The 13,520-nt window shown below is 40.8% G+C and overlaps 1 protein-coding gene across 4 annotated transcripts in view; it reads left to right on the forward strand.

The window, feature by feature from the left end:
• The first annotated feature begins 37 nt into the window (after positions 1-37).
• Positions 38-13,520, forward strand: part of Cdh8 (cadherin 8) — a 424,317-nt gene continuing 410,834 nt past the window's right edge. For 3 of the 4 annotated variants that reach the window (XM_060392149.1, XM_060392148.1, XM_060392150.1), the window contains exon 1: positions 38-486. The gene's annotated coding sequence lies outside the window, so the exon portion shown is untranslated. The remainder of the gene's footprint in view (positions 487-13,520) is intronic. The other variant, XM_060392151.1, reaches the window with a different exon arrangement.

Raw genomic sequence — 13,520 nt, forward strand, 5'->3', positions numbered from 1 at the left:
GCGGAGAGGGGGGTGGGGTGGGGGACTGCTTACATGAATTTCCAAGTGGTAGACCTGCCTCTGAGCTCTGCCCAATGAGATCCGTCAGGGGAGGCACCCAGCTCACTTTTCCACATCACTTCACAGTTACATTTGGCAGGCAGGCGGGCTCGCATGCCGGAGCGCTCGGCCCAGAATTAGTGGATGGATTTGGAATCTCGCTGCCTCCTCGAAGCTCCGCCGCCGCCTCTTTGGGCATAGACCGGAGCGTCAACACACCAGCTGTACTTTTGGGCTGCGAGCACCCCAGCCCAGAGCGCCGGCTTCGCATCTCCGCACCAGGCTCCTCAGCTCCGAAAGGCATGAACGCGATCCGGAGAAGAGTACCCGGCGCTCGGGGATCCGTGGACAGTCGGCGCCCTCGGGAACTGACCCCCAGTTCCTCCAGCCATTTATGAACCCAACCCAGAAGCTTGAGGTTTTTCTTCATCCCGGAGCCGGACCTGAGTAAGTACTATCCCCTATGACGCCTCTGGGAGGGCAAGGGCTGAGGGGATTGCTCCCTTTAGGAATTCCCACGCGCCCTCGGACACCTTACGCACCTGGTGGGTGAGGGATGCTAGCACCCGTACCGTACCAGCCGAGCCGGCTCTCTTTTAGCAGCAGCTGTGGCTGATGGGGTCGCGTTCTGCCTAAAGGGTTTTGCAAATTGCTCTCCGAGCAGATAGAGAGAGGAGTTTGGAGCCTCAAGCTGCCCTCCTCCAGTTTCCCTGTCATCCTCTTGCTTGGAGGTTTCGCCCAGGAGACGCAGGCAGGCGCTGCTGCCACCGCGCGCCCTCACTGCGGGGTCGGTGCGGTGAGACGGGAACGCTAGCCGCCTGCACAGAGGAGGCTGCGAGCCCGAACGGAAAGCAGGCAGAGGGGCCGGAGAGGCTGGCTCCTTGTTTTCTGCATGCCCCCACCTCTTAGTCGCAGGAGGGCGACCCCCTCGGTGGGACTGAGGGCTACTACTCTGCTGCAAAAGCCCCAGCGCCAGAATTTCCCACAAGTGTCTGTTCCAGCCTGGGGGGCGCGGTGCCAGCTGCAAACTTGCGGAGCTCCGGGGCCACCTAGCCACTCTGCAGTCACTAAGACTCTGCTCCGCACCAGCCAGCGGGAGGACCTTCGGTCCGTCCGGTCAGTGGCCGGCAGCCGGCACCCGCAGCTTCCGTAAGCACCCGATGACTTCTCCCTCTCTCAGAGCCCATGGCGCGGAAAGATCTTGCTGCTTAGCATTCGCCAAGCCTGGAGGTCCAGCCGCACCCCTGCCAGAAAGGAGGCGAAGGGGACTCCTGGCTGTGTTCTGCGGGCTTGGTAACAGGTTCATAAGGGACCCATCCCGGTTTCCCACGGCTCCAGCCAAGCCTGGTAAACCTTGTAAACGTGCTGCCGCCAATGCTGATGCCAACAGGTATCCAACAATTCCTCCGTTATGTTTTTTTCTTTCCCAAGAAAGACTAAAGCCTCCCCTTGCCCGATTTTGTAAAAACCTCAAAGTTTTGTAATGGTGATGGCCTCTTGCTCTAAGGCATGAAGCCCGAGACGTGTCAATGACTAGCCTGTTAGCCTCCTGAGCGGAGATGGCAGCTGTTAGCTCGGATTGATAAACGTTAAGTGATCAAACAACATTAATTGTTTATTGTTGTAAACGCACAGTATTAGTCCGAAATGGAAAATAAGGCTGGCAGATGCTCACTTCAGTTCCAATTAAAGGGCAGCGCTGATAACCAAGCAACCAGGAGGGAGAAGAGGCCCTTTCAACTTTGCCACGGTTTCTGAGGGTGGCAGGCAGTCTCCTCCTTAGGGTCATGATCCCAGCAATCCCTCTGCGTCTGGAACTGCTAACCAGATCAGCAGCTCTTTTCTGTTAACCGTCTCCGCTGTGTTTGCGGGTATGGGCAGAAGTCCGAGATTGTATGCAAGAGCGGTACCCTCTCGCATCAGGGACCATCACTAGGCGTAAAGAGGCACTGGGGTTGGCTGGGACCGTTTCTTTTTTGACATTCCTCTCCTCTTTGTAACACTCCGACAGCCATCTGGATGCTTAAAAGCCCTCGCTAAGCTGTCACCTCTGCCTTCATTATATGAGCATTTCAACTGGAAAACTATATGTGAGAAAGAGATATTTATGTAAGATTTGAAAGTGGGATTTTCCATCCGTTCAGTCTCGCTGCTGTACTTCACTGCATGCAAAATGAGCCCTGTCTTCCCTGCTAAACACCACTGAAATTTCTCCCTGGCTACCGCCTTTCATCAGCCTGCGTCCGGGTTTTGCAGAGATTTTGTCTGTAGTGTGTGTGTGTGTGTATGGGGAGGGGGCTTGTGTGTGTGGCGGGGGGGTGCTTGTGCGTGTGGCGGGAGCGGGGGATGTTGTATGTGTGTGTAGGGGTTTCTGGGGTTACTGGGAAGACTTGCATCTTTGAAGGTTGTTTTCTGAGGGTTACATTTTTTTTTTCCCCATCAAATAGAGCTCTCCATAATCGCGTTGTGCACATAGGTTTACACACTTTCCTCCGCGGTTGAAATTCTAGGACAAGCCCCCTATTTAAATAATAAAGGAGAAAGCAGCATTCTTTAAGTCAGCTTTAGCAGACTAAAAACTCCTTGTCTCGGAGGACTTTAAATCATCTTTGATATATACATTTCTCTCTTTTTATTCTTTCTTTCTCTGGCCTCAGAAGAGGGTGAGGAGTTAAGGAAAATCCCTCCTGAAAATAGAGGATCCTTTCTGCCACCTCCAGGATGGCTTCATTCTGTATTGCTCCAGGCAGTCTTATTCTGCCCTAAAGAGGACAGTATGAGAGTGAGGTCAAGTGCTCACCGTCACACATTGGAGGAGGCACTGGCTACCGTTTCTGAGACCTGTATTATAATTCTGTCTATCGAACTTTTAATATCACCCTGAATTCCTGTACATCTCTAATTCTTATCGTTATTAAAAAACAAACAAACAAACAAACAAACAAACAGTGATTCTGCTTTATCTTTTATGTTCTCTAGAAGCCCTCCAGACTTTAAATGGCTAAATCTCTGCACTCTAAAACAGTACTTCTAGACTGCACTTCTGGTATTCAGGGTGCATTTCTTAAGTTCGTGAAGCTGCTTGGATCTGGCAGACCATTTTAGAGCAGCCCCTGCCATACCTGCTGTATGCATATCAGCTGTAAAAGAAAGGAAAAGTGTACCCTGCACTAAGTGTTTTATAACACAGCAGTCAAGGCATCATTCATCTCCTGCAACTGGTCACTGTGGTCATCACCCATATGGACAGTTGTGGCATCAGCCATGTCAAAGCTCCCAAAAGAACAAAGCACTGTTAAAACCACTTGGGAGGATGTGAGACCCCTGGAGAAAGTATTTGTAAAGACTCTTGTATGAACGTACTCATCTCATCCTAGTTCCGGAAAACTAGACAGATGCTTTACGTCTGTTGCTCTGTGGCAGCCTAGCAGATCAGACTGTTGGAAGAAATCAAGGAAGCTCCAAACAAGGAGTATACCCCAGTTCTGTTCAAGAAACTGTAACTTTCGGCTTTGTTTTCTAGGTTTTGTTCATTGCTTATCAGAGGAGAAAGAACACACATATATTAAAAGGTAGAGTCCACAGTCCACCAGCAGTTCAGAAGACTTTCTCACAATTAGCAAATTAGTGTTTACGAGGGCAAAAGTGAGTATTCTTTTGCTCAAAAACGAGTTTATTATGGCTTCATCAACTTCCCAGATTGAGCGAAATTTATATGCAAAACTATAACTATCTGTAAGTTAAACTGGCATTCGCTTTTTACTTCTTACCAGTTTGCCGGCCTAGGTGCAAGGTTTGGCGCTTGACAAGCAAAGAGACAAGTGCTATCAGAGCAATCTTCTGAGTGTAGGCACAGATTAAAATCGCAAGGCTTTCTTTAAAAAAAAATGTGTCCAGGGTTACTGCTAGTACTTGTTTCCATAATTTTGTATTTGTTACAAAGTTATTCAGAGAGGAGAAAAAAAGAGGACAGGTTTTCCTTTTGCCTCTTGTATTCAGCACCACTGACATTCACGGATGAAATGGGACCAACTTTGCTCATTATTTCAGGGAACAGCTCTTTATTTTGGAGCAGTACATGTTTACTGCAGGCTTCAGTCAGAAACTAAGGCATATCCTTATAATCCTCTCTTGTGTGTTATTCAAAAACATGTAATTACATATGCAATGCATGGCCAGATAGCTCATCAAAAGTGTGCCTACACAATTACCTGGTAGAAGTAGTGGAACTTAATCATGTTTTCCTTGTCATTTAATCTGACTATAAGTCCTATCATTTGTGCAGTTGGTTTTCCAGATTTGTATCATGGACAGTCTTTTAAGCAATATTTTGTGCGGGCCATTTAGGACACTATGGGGATTTCACCTAGAATCTTTTTTTGTAATTATGCCCTGGAACAATACTTTGCTTTTGATGGGCAAAGGCCACCATCTGATTTAGCAAGACTTAATTATCCAAATGGATTTTAGTACTGTCTCCTTTCATTCTCCTTGAAAGTTGAGCTTCACCATTTATTTGTGCTGAACTGCGTGTTCCTGTCTACGGGACCCACTTCAGATGTAACCATGAGCAGAAAATTAGCTGAACCTAGTAACTTCAAAAGGTCAGAAAAGAAATGAGTTCAAGGGATGCCATTTAGCTTCTTCTCCCATATGCTGCCGCTGACTAAACCTCCATTGCCACTTCACAAAATAGCACTGGTACCAATACTGTTTCCTTTTCTATCATATCCCAAGCTTTTATTTTTTTGTGTGTTTTAAATGTCATGTGTTTGTCTCTATCATAAACATCACTCATTTCTTGCCTGTAAATGTCTATTTTTTAAAGTTCTGCTTGTAGGTAGAATGTATAGGTGTGATTTTATGTATCTTTCAAGGAAAGTGTTATAAGAAAAAAAAATAAACTTGTTTTTATAGCCTTCAAGCATTTTCCTATCCTATCTCTATTGCTAAAGACAATTTTGAAAGCTGACAGTGGTTGGTCCTGGGCCAAGTACAGAGTTAGTGCCCAGTAAACATTCACTTAATGCATTAAGAAATTGCCAACTACTCTACTCCCTACTTTTTCTAAGCATTTTCGTTAAGAGTCTGGGGGGGGAGAAACAATCATATGTAAAGTGCAATTCCAGGATGTAGCTACTACAATTGTTTCTACAGAAATTTTATAAGTTTTTTAAGTGTATTTTGAGTCACAGCTTTTCCCTTTTAAAAACAGTTTCATTCCTGTTGTACAGATCAGGTTTTTTATTATCCAAAATAATTTTAAATAATAAAAGAATATAAAATGTTATATAGTTCAGTGTGGTATAACTGAAAGAACAACCAAGATTCAATTTGCATCACAGAATGCTTTTAAACTGTGTAGCATGCATAGGTATATTTCATTAGAGAAAATTTTCCAACTGTCAGGTCACAGTTTGGGCAATTCAGTATCTCCATTTTGAATAACTCTGAGGGAATATAAAAGTATATCAGAGCATGACTCCACTGCTCTCAGTCTTTAATTCTATCCTACATATTTATTCATTCATATCTATTTCTCTCTCTCCCTTCCTTCCTCCCTCCTTCTCTACCACACTTTCCATCTCTCTGTCTCTCTTACATTTAAATATAACATTCGCTGTGTGAGTGTTCACTTTAACATTATATGAATTGCAGTCAGTGTCTTCGAAAACAATTTTATAGCCCTCAATCTTGATATATGTCTATAGGATACTTGGTTCTTGCATACATGCACAAGGGGAAATACGGCATAGAGATTTCTTTTCTAGCTGTATTTATTATAATTTTAGGAATATAAAAATACTTAGCAAATGAATATATTTAGATGAAACATTAAACTGAGTATCTAAGAACATTTGTTACAGAGCATTGAGTAAAAGGGTTATGTATATTTGCATCCTATTAACATTTCGAATAATGCCTACCATACCCTCTCTATTTCTAGGTAGAATAATGCATACAGTTAAATTTCATTCCCCATGTGACATAAACGACATAAAGTGAAAAGATGTGGAGAGTTATATAAATATCACAAGGAGATAATTCTTTTTTACATAAGAAATCAAGTTTCCCAAATTTGTCGTAAAATTTACAAGGAGGTAATCCCTCCTTTATTCATATATTGCTGTCAGGGCTTAACAAATAGAATTTAACTTTGTGCTCAACTATTTCTACCTTTAAAAGGAAAAAAAAATACTTTTTTGATTAAAGTAGTAAAATAAACTTGTCTTTTTCCGGCTGTTCAATTTCATTAAAATATTACAGCTGAACACAGTACGCTGAATTCACAATCCCTGTAAGCTATTCACTTATTGTTTATGAGTCATATATTTGGGGCAATAACCCAATATCAGTTTTGTCAAATTATTGTTTCCTACCTCTCTATCATTCTACCTATCCATCACCTGCGTCCGTAGCTTAAAGAATGGTGCCAGTGGGGAGATTATAAGCTGTAAAGTCTTTGGCACATAGAAGAATGACAGTGAGGAGCACTTGTTAGGGTTGTCGTTACTTAGCGTAACCTAATTGACAGAATACTGACTTGTTACTGGGAGAGTTGGCTGCATGTCCATTCTCCTACAGCATACCCTGCAGCCTTGGTTCTAGGTCGTAACTGATTCTAACCATTTCTCCATCTCAGGAGTGATAGATCTAATCATTTGGTAGAACTAACGTTCCTTAAATGAATAAGAAGCAGGTTGTCAAATATCTTTGCAGTAGAACACTACCAAAACCCAACCTTTAATCAGCATCTGCCTCTTACGCAAACATGTGACTTTAATACCATTTTAGCTTTAGTAGGAAACTTCTGCTTTAACCATCCAAACAAGAACGGGAAAAGCAGTGAAATTTCTCCTGTGGAAGAAATTTGCAGGCCACATTTTTAAAAATAGTGGTTACAATTTGATTGAAAGTGAAGATTGAAAGTGAATAGCTCCATGACCATTGCTGGATTTACATTTTACCCTCTCAGCTGAAAACAGGAATGGAAAAAAGAAGGTCCACATGGACAACAAAGAGAGGAAAAACTAAGTGGCCTGGAGAGTGAAAGTGCAGCCTTTCCCACACCTTATAAACACTCTGAAGCCATCACATTTATTACATGTTAATAGCAGGTGAACAGAACTGTTTACACAATGCTGCTGCTGTACTATGCTCATGCCCTTCATAGATAAGAATGGGACAAAGTTATTCTAGGGCATAGATCTCAGAAGTTTCTCCAATTATGCTTCTAACAAGACATTGAGAATATAGTATGTTGAAAGATTTAGGCAATCTTACCCACCACTCAATCTTACAAACAACTTAAATTATTTCTAACCACAATTGTTACAATTGCTAAGTCACACAACTTTACAATCGTTTTCTTTAATCTTTTAAGGTAAGTGACGTGAATTGGAGCATTCATTCCTCTTCCACTGTATTGAGATTAACTTGCCCTGGGTACTCATGTTGTGAATGATAGACATGATGCTCAGAGAACTTCTGATTGGTTCTCTTGGAGCTCCCATAGCTGTACTATCAAACCAAGCCTGAAGAATAAAGTATGTTGTGATTGACCATTGTGATTTTAAAAAACCAGTAGCACTTGCATTTACACACTGTTTCTTCACATAGCATATTCTGAATGTGACTTAAAGGTAGCAAAAGATGGGAAGATTCAGGTCACCGTAGAAGAATAAATACCTGTATGTGTAGCTGACAGGAAAGATGTTGGACATACACTTACCTGCTGGGGACAATCTCAAGCCCAGTAGAACAGATTCATTTTTAATATCCTAAATAAGATCATGATTCTGAGAAATCCCTAAAAATGCAAATCTGACTCAGTAAGATTTGATAAATAGCCTCATTTTGACTTTATTTTCTTTGTCACATTCTTTACTAACCTACCCTGATATATAGATATATTATATATATATATATATATATATATATATATTAGAGAAGAGCTTCCATTTGAATAATACAGGTGAATTCATCGCAAAAGAGAAAGCCATTTATGTATTTGTGTGTACAAAGTTGGCCATCAATTACAGAATTTAACAAAGACAAAAACTTCAGGTATAAAAGAGTACCCTGTCAGTTACAGAGAAACATGAAAATGGCAAATACTTTAATGGATAGTAGGAAAAGCAAACAGGATGCATTGGGATTGATCAACATATCAGTTATGGTCTGATGCCAATGCCTGGGGACCAGAAGGCTTGTGGCTGACCACAGGGATAAACAAACATAATGGCAAATATATTTGTTTGTATATAGGAAGTATTATTGAATCTTTTTCTACCTAAGTAATTTGGTTAGGAGTTAGGAAGGCTCTGAGAAAGTTAATGTCTTCCATTATTTATATTTGAACTCATACCAAGGGTCTTTCCTTTTCACAATCCGAAAATTGTTCAGACCTGTTCAGATTAGTCACCCAGAGCTTGCCGAGTTGTACTGGGCCACACACTGAATCATGTCCCCTGTGATCCTGAAGTATCACTTTGAATTCACTGTGCATTTACCTGTTTTGAAGGAAGCTGCTAATGGCTCTAAATTCAAGGTCAGGAACATTTTTAGTAGAAACTCTCTGGTCCTGTATGTCATTTTCCTCCATAAAATACTATGGCCACTAAGCCCAATGGATAATAAAAGCATAATTTCCTGTCAACCACAGAAATCTGCTGATTTGTATCCTGAAGTGACTGATTTTATTTTAAATGTCACTATCAGTGGATGACTCTTATTTGGTATTTTAATTCATATTGTTTACAAAATTGGTGATGTCATGTGATTTTGATAATGGCAATATGTCTGAGACTTGTGCACATTTGTCTTCTAAAAAAATTTTGAGACCCTCAAAGTGACATCTGGCTATAATTAGAGTTACTTTTAAACTGTGGGTGTGAATTAAAGTCAGATTTCGGGGCTTTTATCTAAAAGAAGCTATCTTCTTCTGGGAAAATTTTTAGAACTTTTTAACCTGTAAAAATTCCAAAGGGAGTAAACTCTCTTCATATTGCTATTTGAGATTGAGGCAGCTGTTATTATATGAATCAGGCTGCTCAGCTGGGCATACACACTGCGGTTGGATAAGTGAAAGTAAATTGATTGTTAACTCAGTCTTTATAATCGTTTTTCATTTCTTCTAAGAAGTTTGTCCATGTTGCTACAATTCACGACACTTATTAAGTCTTATACCAGTGACCTAACATTTTTTTTGCATCTCAGGAATATTTATAAAGCTGTTCTCTGGTCTAAGGACAATAGTAGTTTCTTCCACGACAAAGGTGCAAGCAGATACAGATTATAGATGTAAGTCTTTGCAATCACTTTTCCTTCATAGTGGGTGCTCACTACTGCCTCATTGCATGGAAGTGGTCCTGGGCACAACAGTTAACTGCCCAGTAACTCCAGTGTCACGTAAAATAGGTAGGAGTATATCATTTCAGAAGACTATTTGGCCATCATAAAAAAGTAAATAAATGAAGGTTCATCTACCCTAAATGTGTTTCCCAAGGTCAGCTGTAGGTGTCTATTCCTGTATATGAGAGATGGTACACACATATGTAAATGGTATTAAATGACACAGACAAGGAAGTGACTATCTACACATTACTACATTCTTTAGGAAATCCCAAGGAACAAAGAGCAATTTCTTTGTTTAGAACACATGTTTCTCTAAGTTAGGTCCTCATCTCAGTAGCATCCACATAGCCACAGAGCCTGTTGGAAATGCAGAACCTCAGGACTCATATGAAATCACCAGAATCAGAGACTTTATTACGCTCAGATGTCCAGATAACTTTCATACAGATTAATGTAAGAGACAATTCCAAGAGGAGGATTCTAAAACTGACTCTTTGTTGGGCTTAAAAGAGCTGATGGTTAAATTTTCAGTAACTACCAGAGTGGATTACTGACAGATTTGGAGGCTTTGAAGTTGGTCAGGGTAAAGTATCTACATCATGACAGTCAGAAAACAGGAGAACTCAGAGACTGTCATTTTTGAGAGCAGTTAGCTGTTAAACTTGGTGAAAATAAACATTTAAAATGCCAGTTTCTTTTCCTCTTGCTTATCTGCGCAATGGAAATAAAAATTATAAAGTAATAATGATATCCATATCACAGAGTTATTTTCAAGTGTAAGTGGTGTGTGTGTGTAGTCCCTATGATTTAATATTATCTATTTTTTTCTAAATGTTGACTAGTAATAAATTTTTTTCAGTTATATCTTCTTCTGGCAAGTGATATTAATCTATCTTCTATCTATCATCTATCTATCTATCTATCTATCTATCTATCTATCTATTTCTTCTTCATCATCATCATCATCTATCTACCTATTCACCCATCCAACTACTTTTGAGACAGGTGATTACTATGTGGCCATGTCTGACCTTAAACTCTCTGTATATCAAGCTGGTCTTAAACTCACAGATATCTGTATACCTCTGTTTCCTGAGTGCTGGGATTTAAGATACATGCCACCATACTCAGCCTGTATTTTCATTTTTATTTGTTTGCTTGCTTCCTTGATTTTTTTGTTTGTTTGTTTTAACAGGGTTTATCTGTGTATCCTTGGCTGTCCTGGAACTCACTCTGTAGACCAGGCTGCCCTCTAACTCAGATATCTGCCTGCTTTTGCCTCTCAAGTGCTGGCATTAAGGGAGTGTGCCACCACTGGATTTTATGTTAAATGAATAGCAAAAGTTAGCCAATTTCATACAATATACTTATCTAAGTAATTCAAGAATTCGGGGGGGGGGGAGAGTAATAAAACAGCACTTGAGTTTTTATATCCCTAGAAGTTCCATACATTGTTGAGAGAACAAATGATCTGGATGGAAAGGGGTGTCCATTGATTAGATTGCTTTTTCCCAGAGATATGCCAGGGATTCATGTGCATCCACCTAATTATATTTCCCTTCTCTCTGAAAATGTAGAGGTTACATACTCTTCCTATTAGATGTTATGCATATTTATGGCACAAACCCCTTGCAAGAATTAAATGCAACCTATCTACAGAGTCCATGGATAGAGAAAATATTTGATGTATTCTGTAGAGACTACGAGCAGTGTGAATTTGTTGGGCAACACCTTATTGACAAGCAGATTTTGTAAGTAGTGACCTGAAAATGACTTTAAATGCTCAATTATTCAGAAACTCTTAGTTAGAGTTGGTTGTCTTATTCCCACTGACTAACTCAAATGAACTTTACAATGACTTCCTCCTCACCCTTATTCATAGACAACACCTCTTCCAGGAAGCTTTAATTAGCATCACCAGGCTGAGTGGTATGCTGCACCTCCCTGACTCTAGCCCCTCTTAAGACGCAACTAGTCATAAAGCAGTAGCTGCACAACTGTGATTGCTTTGTCTTTGCCAGCTGTATTCTTGCTCACTGAAGGTGGAGGCCTTAAGTACTGGCTGTCCTATCCCGCCTGTCTAAAAAGGAGGATATATATGCACATCAAATTTTATATAGGTGGAGGAGCCATGTTAAGACAAAGAATTTTAGAATTATGTTACCCAGGTTCAAATAATGCTTCCGTATTTACTGGAGCATTTCCTTAACCAAGACATTTAATGATTCCTACTGCCTCAATTTCTTACAGCAATACAAGGTGTACAGTTTTACATTTTTATTTTAATTTGACTATATAATCTTCTGTTATTAATGTATTTGTTCTAATTAATGAACCTATGGCAATATTTAAAAGGTCTAAGAGTCATTGATGGCTTCTCACCCGATTCAGCAAGATCAGGCTGAGGTAGTGACTGACAGGTCACTACCCATCTTGGGTGTCATTGACCAGTTTCTGGGAAGAAAATGTCTGGAATGAGTTTAAATCAGGATTCACTTTCTCATTTTAGAGTCATTAACGAGATTCCTTGCAGATTGTATAGTCTGACTGAAATGACAATAGGGTGTACATTTATCCCCAGAATAAATCTGCTGTGTCCAAGATGTTATTAGCCTATCCATACCTACTTAGCATCAACTCCATCTCTCTCCCATCTTAGGCTGCTCCTCATCAAAGTCATCTCTATCCAATACTACGCTCACCAACATCAACTCCCTACTCTTTTTTCCTGCTCTCCAGGAACCACCTCCATTCTCAACCCTATTTGCATTCCTCAGCATCACCCCATCTTTCTTTCTTTCTTTTTTTTTTTTGCCACATCAGTTCCACTTATCCCTCATCAACATTCTCTCTGTCCCCTTCTATTCTGCATTCACTGGCATCACCTTCATTCTCACCATGTATCACTTTTAATCTTTCTTAACTTTTTGAGAATCACTTACATCCTCCTTCCATCAGGCCTCTACCCTGATTCCATCCTGTTCTCACCAACATCACTTTCATGTCCCAACCACCTCGTACTCAGCAAAATTACCACCATCCTCATTATTCTCACCTTTGTCTTCCCTCCGTCCCACTCCTGTCAGTACCTTCTTTGACCTACAACTATCGTATCATATGAGAGATGACGTCTGGGCTGCCACCCTTTCTTGTCTACCCTTTAGAGTTTATAAATCTTTAGGGATTTCAGTTTTTGTTTTTCCTACTGAGAGAGACCATACTCTTACTACTCCCTCAGTCTGGTTCAATTAACCACTTCTATTAGAACATTGCAGATACTTTCCATGTTTCATTTGCTTTTTATTTGTGTTGTTTCTGAGCCATAAATACTGTCACTCTGTAAATTAAGGGTCATTGTGTTGCCATTTTATAGTTGAGAAGGCTGAAGATTCAGGCAAGCTCAGTATACTGTTTATCAGAGCGTGGTGGTAAATGGATCAATCTAAAACTGAAGCCCATGTCTATTGACCTCCACCACACAATGTCCAGTGTAGCCTAATAGTACTTCATGTCTAAGAGGAAGCACAGCATGCTCTGATTTTGTTGGGAGTGCTTTTTAAGTAAATGCTGTCAGACAAATCACATAATAGAGTTTACAAATCCTTAGTGGAGTTCTTTGGGTTGTAAATTATAATTTCTGAAGTCTAAATGATATGGAATAGAAGTCTATCCTAGCTTGTAGAAGACTCTTCCTCTCTAATGGTGCAACAATTTTAAGAACAGGAGAGGCTGACCTTAGGTGGTCTCTTCTGGGTTGGTTCCACACTGAAAACGATTGAATTTTTTTCTACCAGCCAGATAGCTTCTACTTACATTGATGTCCTGTATTTTCATCAGGGTGAGCTCCTTTTGAGGGATAAGTCCCAGTGTTGGGGTGAGCCCACGCAAAGAGTTACAAGCAGGGTTACACCATAGGCCAACTAGTTAGTCCAGAAACCATGGTGTTTGTGGCAGAGTGTCTGTACCTTTTAGCTGGCTCCAGTGAAGCCACTTGCCAGCCCAACCAATGTTAATAATGTCCTTGATTTCTCATTCTGAGCCAGAATGCAACCAGAGACCTAGAGGTGAAAGGTTTTTCTATCCTATTATGAATTCCCTGAGCCAAATTGTACCGGATGGTGTCC

The sequence above is a fragment of the Meriones unguiculatus genome, chromosome 10 (genome assembly GCF_030254825.1).
Source record: "Meriones unguiculatus strain TT.TT164.6M chromosome 10, Bangor_MerUng_6.1, whole genome shotgun sequence".
NCBI lineage: Eukaryota > Metazoa > Chordata > Mammalia > Rodentia > Muridae > Meriones > Meriones unguiculatus.